The sequence below is a fragment of the Empidonax traillii genome, unplaced genomic scaffold, assembly GCF_003031625.1.
Source record: "Empidonax traillii isolate 1590-97213 ecotype Southwest subspecies unplaced genomic scaffold, ASM303162v1 scaffold10:size5872457, whole genome shotgun sequence".
Taxonomy (NCBI): domain Eukaryota; kingdom Metazoa; phylum Chordata; class Aves; order Passeriformes; family Tyrannidae; genus Empidonax; species Empidonax traillii.
In genome coordinates this window covers 588,377-601,505 of record NW_020955203.1, presented here as the reverse complement: position 1 = coordinate 601,505, position 13,129 = coordinate 588,377, and the positions used below count along the sequence as shown (strand labels likewise).

The window sequence follows — 13,129 nt, the reverse complement described above, 5'->3', positions numbered from 1 at the left end:
AAGTATAAAGAATTTTTTTGCCAGTGTTCAGCAGACAGTAGCACATTCATACGAGGCATAAGGAGCTAGAGACAAATCACACAGGGATGGGCACCTCTCACTGCTACCACAAAAGCACCTACGTGGGCATAAATGTGGTCCCCTAACTCTGACTTTTGAAAGCTTGTCAGACCAGCTATTGGATCTTCCAGGAAACACTGGAGGGATCATTCCACTTGTACAAATATCTACTGATATGGGGTTTCAAGACTGGTAGTTCAAGAAAATAGCAATGGAGATGGATTTTTTATGCAAACAGATATTTGTACATCATCACAAGACAGAGAGGAATGTAAGGCATTCCACTGTCAGTAGGGAAAGACAATCTGGTACAACATGTTTTGGTTTATTACAATAGTATATTATTTTTATTACTAATTATTCACAGTGTAAATCATGAAAGGCTAAGAAGCATGCCAACAACTTGGAAAGGATACAAGAAAGCTCAATTAAAAATATTTGAGAGTGTAAAATCTCCCTTTCAGTAAGACACTGTAATGCAAATTCATGAATTTATCCAAATAAGTTTAAAAGCGGGCCTGACAGATTTTTCTCTAGAATTTTGCAGGAATGAAAAAGGAAAAGGTTTCTAAAACTAGCAAATCATCAAGATCTCATTTTTTGGAACCCCATCTTAGACAAATCAGTTTAAAAATGGTACATGTTTACCAGTGATGCTACTGAAAAAAAAAATCTCCTTAAAGATGTAGGTCTCAAATTTTTGAAGTACTTCAATGCTTTTAAGAGTAAACTAACAGGTTCCTCCTAACAAAACCAGATGTTGGGCTTGAAGTTTACATCCCATAGTCGAATATTATGAACATCTTTCCTGAGACAAGGCAAAGAGGTTCTTTCGAACTTTGACCCAAAGTAATAGCGTCTATAAGCTGATGTCAGGAATTTCGATTCCATAAGATGTGGTACCACAAAAAGGTTTAATAAAACGTCAGTCCCCATCACAATAATCTTGCAAAATCCTGTAACACATGGGAGAGGAAGACAGGAGAAAACAGGCAAAGCCCAAGGAGAGTTGAAGATTTTTTCTAGATCTAGTATACCCAAAATATTATTATTCTTTCCCAGCCTTTTTCCTTCCTACTTTCAGAACACTTTGGATAAGAAAAAAGTACTCATCTCTTGGTCACCTGGAAACAAATTACTATTCTATCCTGGTAATATCAACTGAGCTTAGGATGTACAAAACAACTAAGAATTTGTGCAATCCATGGGTCAATTTTAAGGGACCATTTTTCCTCTTGATATACGTGACTCAAATAGCTGTTGTAGAACGTTCTTGAATAACCAGACCTAGGCATGTGAAAAAGCATCACAATTTAACCTTTTCTAGGTGCCCATTCCAGACTCACCATCAAGTTTCCATGGCTTCACAAGGGTCTGTGAATTGGCTGAACCTCAGCAGCAGTCTAAGTATGTACTCTTGGTTCACAGGAAAAGCAAGGAGGGAATTATTAATGTCCTCCTCTTCATTATAAGCTATGTGGCATTGCCTTGTATCTCCTATGAGCTACAAGCAGGCACAACAACACAGTCAGCCACCATCTCTCAGCGCACCCATGAGGACCTGCCAAATGACTGACAATCAGTGAAAACACAGAGCAACAGAGGTTTTTCCCACAGAGTCTCAAAATTCCTAAGGTTCTTTGAAGAGACAGGCCAAATCCTGCAAGGATCTCTGCTGCCATTCTTGGTTTTCATGGCACACTGGAGTGTGCAGCATCATTCAGGGCTTGGATGTTCACAGGGAAATGCAGCCACCTCGTGGTGAGACAGCGACGCAGCCGTCGTCCTTGGGAAAGAGGGGGGCACTGCTGCCATCTTCCTTCAGCCCCTTCCATTTCTCCCACTGCTAGCACTGGCCTTGTTTGTCCTGTTGTGATGCCAACTCAACTTTTTTTCCTGTTGTTCAGCCAATTTAAGTGCCTCTTGGTTTGTCCTCGTGTACCACCAACAGAGCATCCATCATCATTCTTGTCAGGTCTCGAGCCGTTCATTCCTGCAGCAGACTCCCGTTCCTCCACAGCTGTCAGGATTATTGCTCTGCTGTGACTTCCCGTTCACACAACATATGTTGCCTAATAGTTTCAAAAGGCAACTCTCTTTTATGATAGTTCTTCTCTTCTTTTTTTTTTTTAATTAACCTTACCTTGGACAGGTGCCTGACCACCGTCCACCACAAGCTCACTTAGCTATGCAAGGCACTTTTTTCTCCTAGGAGTCCACCAAACAGGTCTAAAGCTTTCCAATTTTTAAACAATCAATTTCCTTTAGAAATAGGTTACCCAAAATTCCTTCCTTTTGAACAGGTCCAAAGTTCCTTCTGTATCCACCTGTCAAGAGAGCTGGGGGGTTTTTTTGTCTCTTTAGATCATTTTGCCTATGAGCTCATCAACTTTATGATAGTGTTTTACTTGATCTCTGTATCCTCCTTTATAAGAGATCATAATTTTCATGTACTCTTGCATGTATTTATAATATATTTATAGCAATTGTACGCCCCGTACTTTTAGCTTTGGTTACTCCATCCCCTCCTGTCTCTATTTTCCATCCATATGGGGACATAAACAGGTCTTTTCATATCATCCTCTTCCCTTCCTCATCCAAGCCTTGTCCCTAACAGCCTTATCCACCAACACAAATTCAGCTGCTATTGCTACAGTGACAGTTTGCAGATCTAACTTCTCTACTGCAGGACTGACTCCTGTCCAAGCCAAAATCTTGGACTGTCTTTCCAGCATCTCCTGGTGGATGTTTAGCTGTCAGATCAAGCTCAATATGTATAAAACTGAGCTCTTATGCTTTTCCTCCACAAACTTTCCTTTTCTCTCCTCCACCTCCATTCTCAATCACTGTGGACAATATTATCATCATACCTGTCAGTCATGTTCCCTCCTAGGCATCATCTTCAGTTTGGTTTTCTCCTTTTCTCCATGTCTTCATATCTGGGCAACAGCCAAATGCTGGAGAGTCATTCTGCACAACACATCTTACAAATCCAAGATGTGGCCTTGTCCATCCACCCACACAGAATAAACTCTTTACTCTTCATAGAACCATCATAGAATAGTTTGGGTTGGAAAGATCATCCAGTTTCAACCCCCCTGCCATGGGCAGAGACACCTTCCACTAGACAAGGTTGCTCAGAGCCCCATCCAAGCTGGCCTTGAGCGCGGCTAGGAATGGGGTATCCACAAACTCTCCGGGTATTCTGTGCCAGTGTCTCACCACCCTCACAGTAAGGATTTCTTCCTAATATCTGACCTAAACCTACCGTCTTTCGCTTTGAAGTCATTACTACTTGTACTGTCCCTCTAGGCCCTTATCCAAAATCCCTCTCCAGTTCTTTTATAAGATCTTTAGGTAATCAAAGGTGCTATAAGATCATTCTGGAGACTTCTCTTCTCTAGGCTGAATAACACCAACTCTCTCAGCCTGTCTTCACAGGAAAGGTGCTTCAACCCTCTGAGCATCTTTGTGGCCTTCCCTGGACTCAATCAAACAGGTCCATATCTTTCTTATGTTGGGACCCCCAGAGCTGGAAGCAGCACTGCAGGTGGGGTCTCAAGAGAGTGGAGCAGAGGGGCAGAATCACGCATAGCTAAATCACATCAACCTTTATTCTACCCACAAATTACACAGGATTAAAAAAATATAGTGTTGTAGCACCTTTTTTACCATCTCACCCACTGTGGCAGCTCAGGATTTCTTTGATTATGAATTAATTCTTGGATGGGGTAGAACGATACTGTTATGTACATATATACAGGGGTGAGAAGAAGTGAGGAGTGATTCATTTGACTTAGGTTTAACAGTCTAAAAGTTTCTGATCTATTCTGAGTATCTTCTACGATTCCTACACAAGGGACAAAGACATTTCCAGAGATTTGTGCATCCTTCTCTTTGTCTATCTGTGCTAGGATGGGCAATATCACCCTCTGGGCGTGCCTGTCCCTTTATAATGGATAACTCAATAACAGCCTTAGACTGAATACCTGAGGGGGGACTCATCTCACCTAATTTGAGACATCCAGAAGTTAAGAAACTATAACTATGTCTGAAGAGTTTGTTGTCTAAGTTTCTATTATAATCAATAGAGGGAAATAGATACCTCTGGCGGAATTTCATTTTATAAAGATAGATTTTGAAACCTGTCAAACTGAAGCCCAAATAGAAGTGTGCTTTTTAGATAATTTTAGGCGTCAGTTTGCTATGGTCCGCCAATTCCAAAATAGTCATTCTTCACCGAAAGTGCGACTTAGCCACTTAGAATGAAAAAGGACCAGTAGTGCTTACAAACAAAAGCTAAAAAAGGGTGAATACTTACCTTCATGTCCAGTGTGAGGAGACCTGAAACCTGTCCTGTATGTTTGCTCCCCTAATAAATCAATTTGGGATTCAGAAACCAGGCATCCTGCAGTACAGCCCCCTGACATGTGCTGTGAACTTGCTTAGCACACTAATTATCAGCACTACGTTCATTCTCTATCTTTCTTTTTTAAGTGATATTTAAGGCCATTAAGACATCTATAATGCTGTAAGGTGGGTTCCCCCACCACACACGTAAAGTCCTCTTCTGTTTTACTATAAAAGCCTGCAACAGCTTGGTCAAAGCACTGCATTTCTTCTGTCCCCAGGCAATAGCATCCCAAGTCTATCCATGCTTGGCTGAACATCTTCCATGAAAATGACTTTTCGAATAGAATCCTTGGTTTTGTGCAAGGAAGGGAAAATGTGAGACTTGGATACAAGAACTGAACAGACGTCTGCCTTTTAGACAAAGATTTGGTTTAGCTGAACTTTGAAAAACCAGAAGTAGTGCAACCCAAAACTTTGTTAGCTTAGGGGCTTTCATTTCCACACTTTTCTCTGCAGCTCTTATCAGCACAAATGACAAAGACAACTTCAGGTCTCTCTTCGGGAATCACCTATATCAAATTATGCAATTATTTCTCGGTGTTATCAGATGACAGATTGATTAGATCTCTAGTTATGGCATTTAAAGCATTTTATTGATCAAGAAAATATGAATGACACAATATCTTGAACAAGACTGACTTCCAGCATCTGCCCACCATTATTCTTTGGAAGTCCACCAATAGCACAGTTAATGGTCAGGTGAAAGAATTGTATTCTTTCCTTAGACAATGTGCTATCTACCCTCTCATACTGTAACAAGTTTTTTCCCATTAGTTAAGCTGAAGGAATTTCTCATCTGTTTGTTTCATCAGGCAACAGTGACTCAAACGCGAGATTATCAAAAAATTGCCCAAAGAATCATAGAATCACGTTTGGGTTGGAATGGACTTTAAAGGTGACCTAATTCCAACCCCCTCGCACGGGCAGGGATGCCACCCACTAGACCAGGACTTACGAGTGCCTTTGTCAGAACGTCGCGTGCAGGGGGCTCTCAAACCAAATGTTTGCTCTCCTGGGAAACGGAGCACTGGTTCTCATCTTCCCGGCTTTTTTGGATGCTCAGGCACCCCACGGAAGAAGCCAACCCCCCAGCTCGCATTAATGACGACTGTTATTACCGCCGTGCGCTCCCTCGGCGCCGTCACGGCTTGGCAAAGCTGCCTCCAGGCACGGCCCCATTGCAGGGCCCGGCCGAGCAGCTGTGCTCAGCCCCTGTCGGCACAGCAGAGGAGCGCGGCCGTGAGTTAGGGATGGAGGGGAGAGGAGCGAGAGTGAGCTCTGAGCGGGGGGATGATGAAGTTGTAGCGCGGGCGCTGCGCCCGCGGAGCGGCGGGGCAGCAGGTGCTGTGTGTGAGCACCGGAGCGCTGAGTCGGCAGAAACTCCCCTGGAGGAGCAGCGTGGTGGCTCCGGTGAGTGGGGGGCCACGGTGCCCGTAGATCAGCTGAGGTATTTTTAACAATTATTTTGATATAAACAGCTCTGAACTTGAGGAGCTCCATGTAAATGGGAAGCAGTGGGGCTTGTAATTAGATTTGTGTACACTTTCATAAATTGCTGGAAAACATCAAAGCCGTGATAGAAGGCTGTGGTGCACTTTATTTCCTTCTTCTGTTCTTCTGTTAATTGAATGGTTGATGTGTGGATAGGAAGTGTTGGCTTCGCAGAGTACTATTTACAGACCCGCTGACAGCTGCACTGTGAAAATTAACAGGAACAGAGCAGCCTCTGTCACAGCTCTTCCCATGAGGGACTTGCTTCAAATTAGATCATTTCTTTCATAGGAGAAACTTTCCTCGTCGCTCCTCCCGTCTCCGCAAATACGCACACGCATCCAGCTGCACACTCCCCTTCTCCCTGCAGGCTCATGGCAGCCTTTAGTGCTCAGAAGAAGGGCTTGTCATTTCCACAAAGTTGAGGTAGTTAGGCTGCTGTTTTTAAAACTTGTAATGCGTTCCACTTCCAGCAAGACACATCCTTCAGGAAGTCATCCAAATCCATGAGCTGGGTGCACGGAGCCACAGCTTCATGTTTGCAGGTCCCACCTCAACTGAAACATTCTTTTCACCCCCTTAGAAACATTAGTGGATGTTCTCTCAGACTACTGCTATTGGAAATGTGGTTATTGTTGGTTTTAGATGAAATTACTGTGTGTTAAACACCATACAAACCTCTGACAGGATATTTCCCTCTCTCAGCAATTTGCTAACTAAAGGCCAGGGTTAACCTGGCTGGATGAGTTGTGCCAAAGTGTTGCTAAAAATATGAAACTTCAGGGTGATCTGTAGTCTTGCCATCTACCGTTTTGCTATAGTTGATAGAGAGAGACTAGGACCTCAGAGTGATATCACACTGTCTTGAGTTACTCACGGTTTAGAATAGATGCCCAAAATGGCTGCAATTAGGTCATCTGAATGCCTAAGGGACAAGACACAAGAGATAAGCAAAAGAAGCAACAATGCAATGTCTGTGAGTGAACTAGTCTTATACATAATTAATCTACATATTTATCCAGTTCTTAGCCAAAGCTACAGCAATTCTTGTTCCTGTTTCCAGCAGAGAAGTAATAACCAGTGAATGCTTGAACATCTAAATCTTAATTTCTGCTCATATCTAAAAAATATTGAATTAAGAACTTCAAGCTTGAAGTCATCACCTCACTTCTGAAAAATGTCTTCAAAATATCCTGGTAACATAAACAGAACCATAGACAAACCCATAATGTAAACAGATAACAATTAAAGAGATTTAAAGTATTAATTAACCAACAGAATTTACTATTATTGATATCCTAGTATGGGCTCAAGTTCTCAGTTAATAAAAGCCACCTTGTGAGAGTCAGTAGAGATAGAGTCACTGACTCTCCCAGGTTATCAGGGTAAATAAAATCACAGAATCAGAAAGGTTGGACGAGACCTTTAAGATCATCCAGTCCAACTGTCCACACAGGGTACAACTGCCATTGTACCCTAAACTACCAAGCCACATCACTCACCACCAGATCCAGACACCTCTTAAACTCTTCAAGGGATGATGGCAACTCCACCACTTCCCTGGACAAACTATTCCAACATCTGACCTCCCTAACAGTGAAAAATTTTCCTCTTGTACCTAATCTGAATCTCCCCTTACTCAGCTTAAGGCCATTTCCTCTGATCCTCTTACTGCAGGCACAGTAGAATAGACCAGTCCCCACCTCAATACAACCTCCTTGCAGGTAGCTGTAGAGAATGATGAGGTCCCTTCTAAGCCTTCTCTTCTTGATACTAAAACAGGAAATGAAAAAGTCATCAGACTTCAGTTTTACATGACTACAGAAACATGAAGGGGAGATTTTCAAAGGTGAAAGTTTATGAAAGTCCAGCATCTAAATCCCCTTCCTGACTTACAGCTGATTTTGCCCTAAAGCTACTTGCCCAAAGTCACAAAGTCTAGGGCAGTGTGGGGTACCATCAACACAAGTCTATCTATTCAAATCAGTGAAGAAAGCTGAGACCTGGTTCTACACTGCTGTTGTTGGAGAAGCTGATGGATGAGAAAAGAGATGCCAACTCTGACAAATTTTTTTTCTCTTTACTGTTGATCTTGTGCTCTCTAAAGAACAAGCATTCCTTGCAATGTCTTTGTATAGCACACAGGCTGGCTCGTTTAACTCAAGGCAAAGCACAGCACATCCATTCCTTCTACTAAAAAGTAATAATACCTTAGAATCCCATTTATAACTCACCCACAGCAGGCCTGTCTCTCCTTACAGTAATGAATGATTTTTCTGAATAAGCTACCTCAACACCATTTATAAAGGCATGTGTTGTCTTTTGGGATGAAAAAAGCAGTGGACATGTAGTACTGAGATGTTAATTTGCAGTCAACTCTTCCATCTAAGTCCAGTGACTCTTGATAGCTCAGATGTTCTTTCCTTTGGGCAGTGGGTTCTGGATAAAGGGGGACTAAAGCTCAGAGACGATCCCATCCCACTACTGTCATCAAGACAGCTGATTCTACAAGCTTTGGGACAGTGGTTTCCTAGTATTACCATAATTTCCCTTAATTCTTTCTAGAAAAATATAAAATTGTGAGCCTGTGTTTCCTGCCTCTCCCCCAGTTTCATAAATGAACTAATTAATCATATGTTTCTGGATCCCAGAATAGAAACCCAGGCAGCCCAGCTGCCTGACAGGGGGTATGAACCATGCTGGCAGCAAAGATGGCCTTCTCTTCTCTAGTGACATCTCCACAGCCACACAGTCACCCAGCAGGACAGTGAAGTGACCTGTGGGACATGGCAGGCTTCACTCAGCATCTTCCCTGGGCTGCCTTGCTCCCACTGAATCAAAGCTTTCATCACCTCCAAATGGGATACAAGTGATAACTGCTCATGAGCCACTTGATCTCATTCTGGACAAATGGATTTAACTGCCACCACAGTGTGTCCTTGTGGGTCCAAGGGTAGGTAGGCACTAAATCAGCAGCTGTGGAGGCAGTCCCAGGAAAGCAAGAGCAGGACTATGCCACAGCTGAGAGTTGCCCAAGTCCTGGTGCTGGCAGTAGCCCCTGAAATTCTCACTGCACTCAACTCCTGTCTAGTCTGGATGAGAATAGGACTTGTGGAGGCTAAAATAATTCGCAAGCACTGACCTTTCTGAGATATCAGAGACACTGATGAGCCTTCAGCCTGGGAGACATAAAATGTGCCCTGACTGCCAGGAGAGTTCCCAGCCTACTGGAGGAAGCTCCACCAGGCATTACCACCTTCCTCTAATAAGGATTAAAGATGCCAGTGTTGTCTTTACATCTCTGCTTGCTTTGGGGGCGTTTCTTTTTTCTCCTTTTCCCTTCCTTTATCTTTCGATCTAAACGTCATTTATATCAGTGGGATCTTTCTACATAGTTAAGTAGACTCTGGATCAGGATTAAATCACTCTACTTGTTTCTCATTTTTTCCCCTTTAATTCACACCTTCCCAGCTGCTCAGGTGTGTGGCCTGGACTGATAACACACTTTCTCATGAGGAAAACAGAAAGATCTTAATAACTGGTAGGTTGGTATCCGAGACATAGCATTAGGTTGTTCACTAGGTATTACCCAAGTGGGTTTTGCAAAGATCAAGATGAATCTTTAGAGGGCAAAGATGTATTTAGATCAAAACAATGACTTTGAGATAAGACCCTCAACCGAAGTTCACACAGATTCATGAATGTGAAGCATCCTATCAGACACCAAAGTCTTTGTCGTGGATTTGTCACTGGCAAGTGAAATCAAGTAGGAGAACAAGCTTGATTTCCCATTGCAAAGGTCTGGGAACAGTGGTTGTGAAGTCTCACCCAGCAGCAAGGGGACATGTTTCAGTCTTAGTGGAGTTGAATAATCCTTCAGTGTAAACCAACTTTTTATTTCACCAAAAAACAATAGACCTTCACTCAATTTACAGTATTTCACAGCCTCAGTTGACCACCTGTTTTCACTATACTGAAGCATGGGTGATACCTCCCCAAAAGCAGAATATTTTTCTCAAATAATTATAGAACCATAAAATAGTTTGGGTTGGAAGGGACCTTTAAAGATCACCTGGTCCAACTCATGGCTGGACAGTGTTTGAAAATCTTCAGTTTAAATATGCTGCAAAAATTCAGATCTTCTTCCTATCTCAGTCGAGCAAGATGCTTTACACCATGATAGCCTAGAGTCGAGCAGCATGACAGCGATCTGGGACGCCCAGTCATGTGAAGCGTGTTTGCAACTCGGTGCCATGGAAATGTTCCTTTATGTCACACGCACAGCTGAAATATATCTGCCCAGCTTGCAAGCCCTTCCTCAACGTCTGCTTCTTTTCAAGTCATCTTTTGCTGTTCATGTCCCCATCCAAACTGCCAAAGAAGCATAGAGCTTGTGTGAGCAGGGTCCTGAAGCATCAGGAGCTCCCTACCTGGTTGTGACTCTGCCTTACTTTGACAATAGGCAATTCATTTTATGACTCTGGAATTATTCCACTTCTCTTATTTTCATTCTTGCTTGTTTAACTAAAAGGAAATGAACTACCTTTCATGAGGCTCAATGCTGCAGCCACCAAAGATTTTCTAAATAGTAATAATAATTTATAAAAAAAAAAAATCATCAATTTTTTTCTGTAAGAATATTTTCAGAGGAAGTATATTTCTTAGTTAGTACAGAGCTAATCGTACCTAGTGTTTCAAACCATGTTACTCTTACTGAAAAGGCGAAACTTATAACAATCTCTTGTGAATTCTAGATTTTAAGTTTTTCTTCAAATAAAATAAAAATAATTATTTATTGCTTTCATATTGCTAAATAACAGGTAAGAACTTCCGTTGTGTTGATATAACAATACATTTCACTTCATAAGCCATTAAGGAAGGTAAATGATTCTGTGAGGACTTTTATCATTCATAGACCGAGATGAAAAATACAGAGGTGCTTGGGGAACTCTGCTTTTAAGTTTAGGTTTTTCAGATAACTGGCTTTGATTTGAGGGGCATACTAACACCTGGGTTATATATTGAGTTCTTCCTAATTAGAAATGGGTACAGTGACACCAGGGCTCAATGATTCTGTTGCCCTGTGCAAAGCAATAACTTTTAGCTCTGAGAGACACCTGCTAAGTTGTGTATGGGAAATAAAACCTAAATCAAGCTTCCACTCCAAATAAATTACAGCTCCGGAGACCTGTGAAGGGAAGTACCTGCAGCAGCTCTCTCTGCTTAGACTTTGCATGAAGAATCTCCTGTACTGAGGGAGCAGCATTATCAGAGGGTCCATCACTACAGTCCTGGATGAATGCCTTCTTTCCCTTCTCCATCTCTGTCACTCTCAAGTGTGTCTAAACCAGCTCTCAGAGTAGGACTGCTGTCCTACTCATCTTTCAGATGAGACATGAAATTGAAGCCCTGGGTACAGAAAAACAACATATTTCAAGAGATGGGAGGAATGTAAGTCCCGATCTTCTGGCCATCTTCCAGCCTGGGTAATTACATTTCTACCTAGCTAAAATTCCCTCTGCTCTATGGTTTTAATTGGACAGTAGTTTCTTTTTTGTTTATCTAAAATCCCAGGCTGGGGTCAAACCCCAACGGTTAATTCAGCAGACTTAGTTTCAGTAAAGCTGCACAGGCATTTCCCCCCCCCCCCCCCCCCCAAAAAAAAAAATTCCAGATTTGTTTTCAAACTTAGGGGCAACATACCAAACAGCCTGAGCTGACAGAGCCCAAAGCAGCAAAGAAATCTTCCTCTAGCTTTCAGGCCGTAACATCAAGGATCTTTTTGTGGTAATACTGGCCTGATTGTCTTGCTGAGGGTCAGCATCCTCCCAGCTCTGCTTTGCAGTAGCAAAGGGAGTGCTAAAGCAAAATATCCACCACAAGAAAACCCATTTATGTGGTGACACTTAGGAAGGCAGCACCTATTCATTTAAGCATCTTAGTTTGTGTCTACAGCTGACATTTTGGAAGGTAGTTTTCGGGATTTGCACATTCACATATCTTATACTCAAGGGCTTAGTCACCATAACTGTAATGTAACAGACCTTTTTAAAATATTTTTGGCCCAGAGCTTTTAACTGGCTCTATTTGAGCTAACCAAGACATAAAGGTCCACCTGCCTGAGAGAGACAACCTAGTGTTAAAAAGTACTTAAGTGTATGCTTACCTCCAATATGTCATTCACTAAGCTTAAAGTGAAACATGATTTAAAGACTTTGACAAATTAGGTCCAGATTCATCAGTTTTACAAGAAAAAGGTGTCTAACCATCTGTGGGAATTGGTAAGCTACTGAGTTAGAGGAGACTTATAGGGCTGACAGGAAAAGGAAATTCAGGCATATATTCTACAAGGCAACACCTTCACAAAACTTTTCCTATGGATATTGTTCTAGAGGGAAACAACTTTCCCTGATGCCGTGCAGTAATATTTGGCCTCCTGAAAAGCTTTTGCCTAATTTGTGTATGCACTCCATTTGGAAGACCTTGTATAATGGGAAACAGTTCCAACAGCCAGGCAAGGGATTTGTTTTCCTTTGCCTTTAAATGAAATATCAATGGATGGATATTTTATTTTTAGCTGAATATGAAATTTCACAAGTGACCTGTCAAGCTCCTGTTTTCAAGAATGACTTTATTTCACACGTCAAGACAGGCTGGGAAATTAGTTTTTCCCACAGAGGACTCTGATTAGGGATTACAAAGTGAGTGTGGCGCAGAGTGATTTTTCCTCCATCTTTTCGCTCGCCCCACCAGCCTAGAGAGTATCTGACTCTGCTGACTAAGGGGAGCAATTCATTACCATGTGAGGGAGGGGGACTGGAAGCAAGATAGTCATATTAAGTAGACTTACTTGCCCAAGAGAGAATAGGGACAGCATAATAATACTTAGACCTTACATTATTCTTTTCATCAGTAGATATCAAAGTACTTGAAAAAGGAGGTTGATTTGATGGAAAAGGAGATAAATGCCAATTCCAAGCAGCCCATTGCAGAGGCACCAGCATCAATGCTCACTTTCGTGACGGTCATTTCTGACTGTGGGTCTGCAGGGTAGCAAAATAAACAGGTCTTTTCCTCACTATAATGCAGAAGTACATTTCAAACATTATTGACTTACCCAGTGGAACTCTCTTGGGGTTTGGCAAAATATAAGGTCCAGTCCAAC

At 42.1% G+C, this 13,129-nt stretch overlaps 1 protein-coding gene across 17 annotated transcripts in view; it reads left to right on the top strand.

Moving 5' to 3' along the window:
• The window catches only part of CELF4 (CUGBP Elav-like family member 4), a 705,933-nt gene that overhangs the window by 607,150 nt on the left and 85,654 nt on the right, over positions 1-13,129 (top strand). The gene's annotated exons all lie outside the window — the stretch shown is intronic.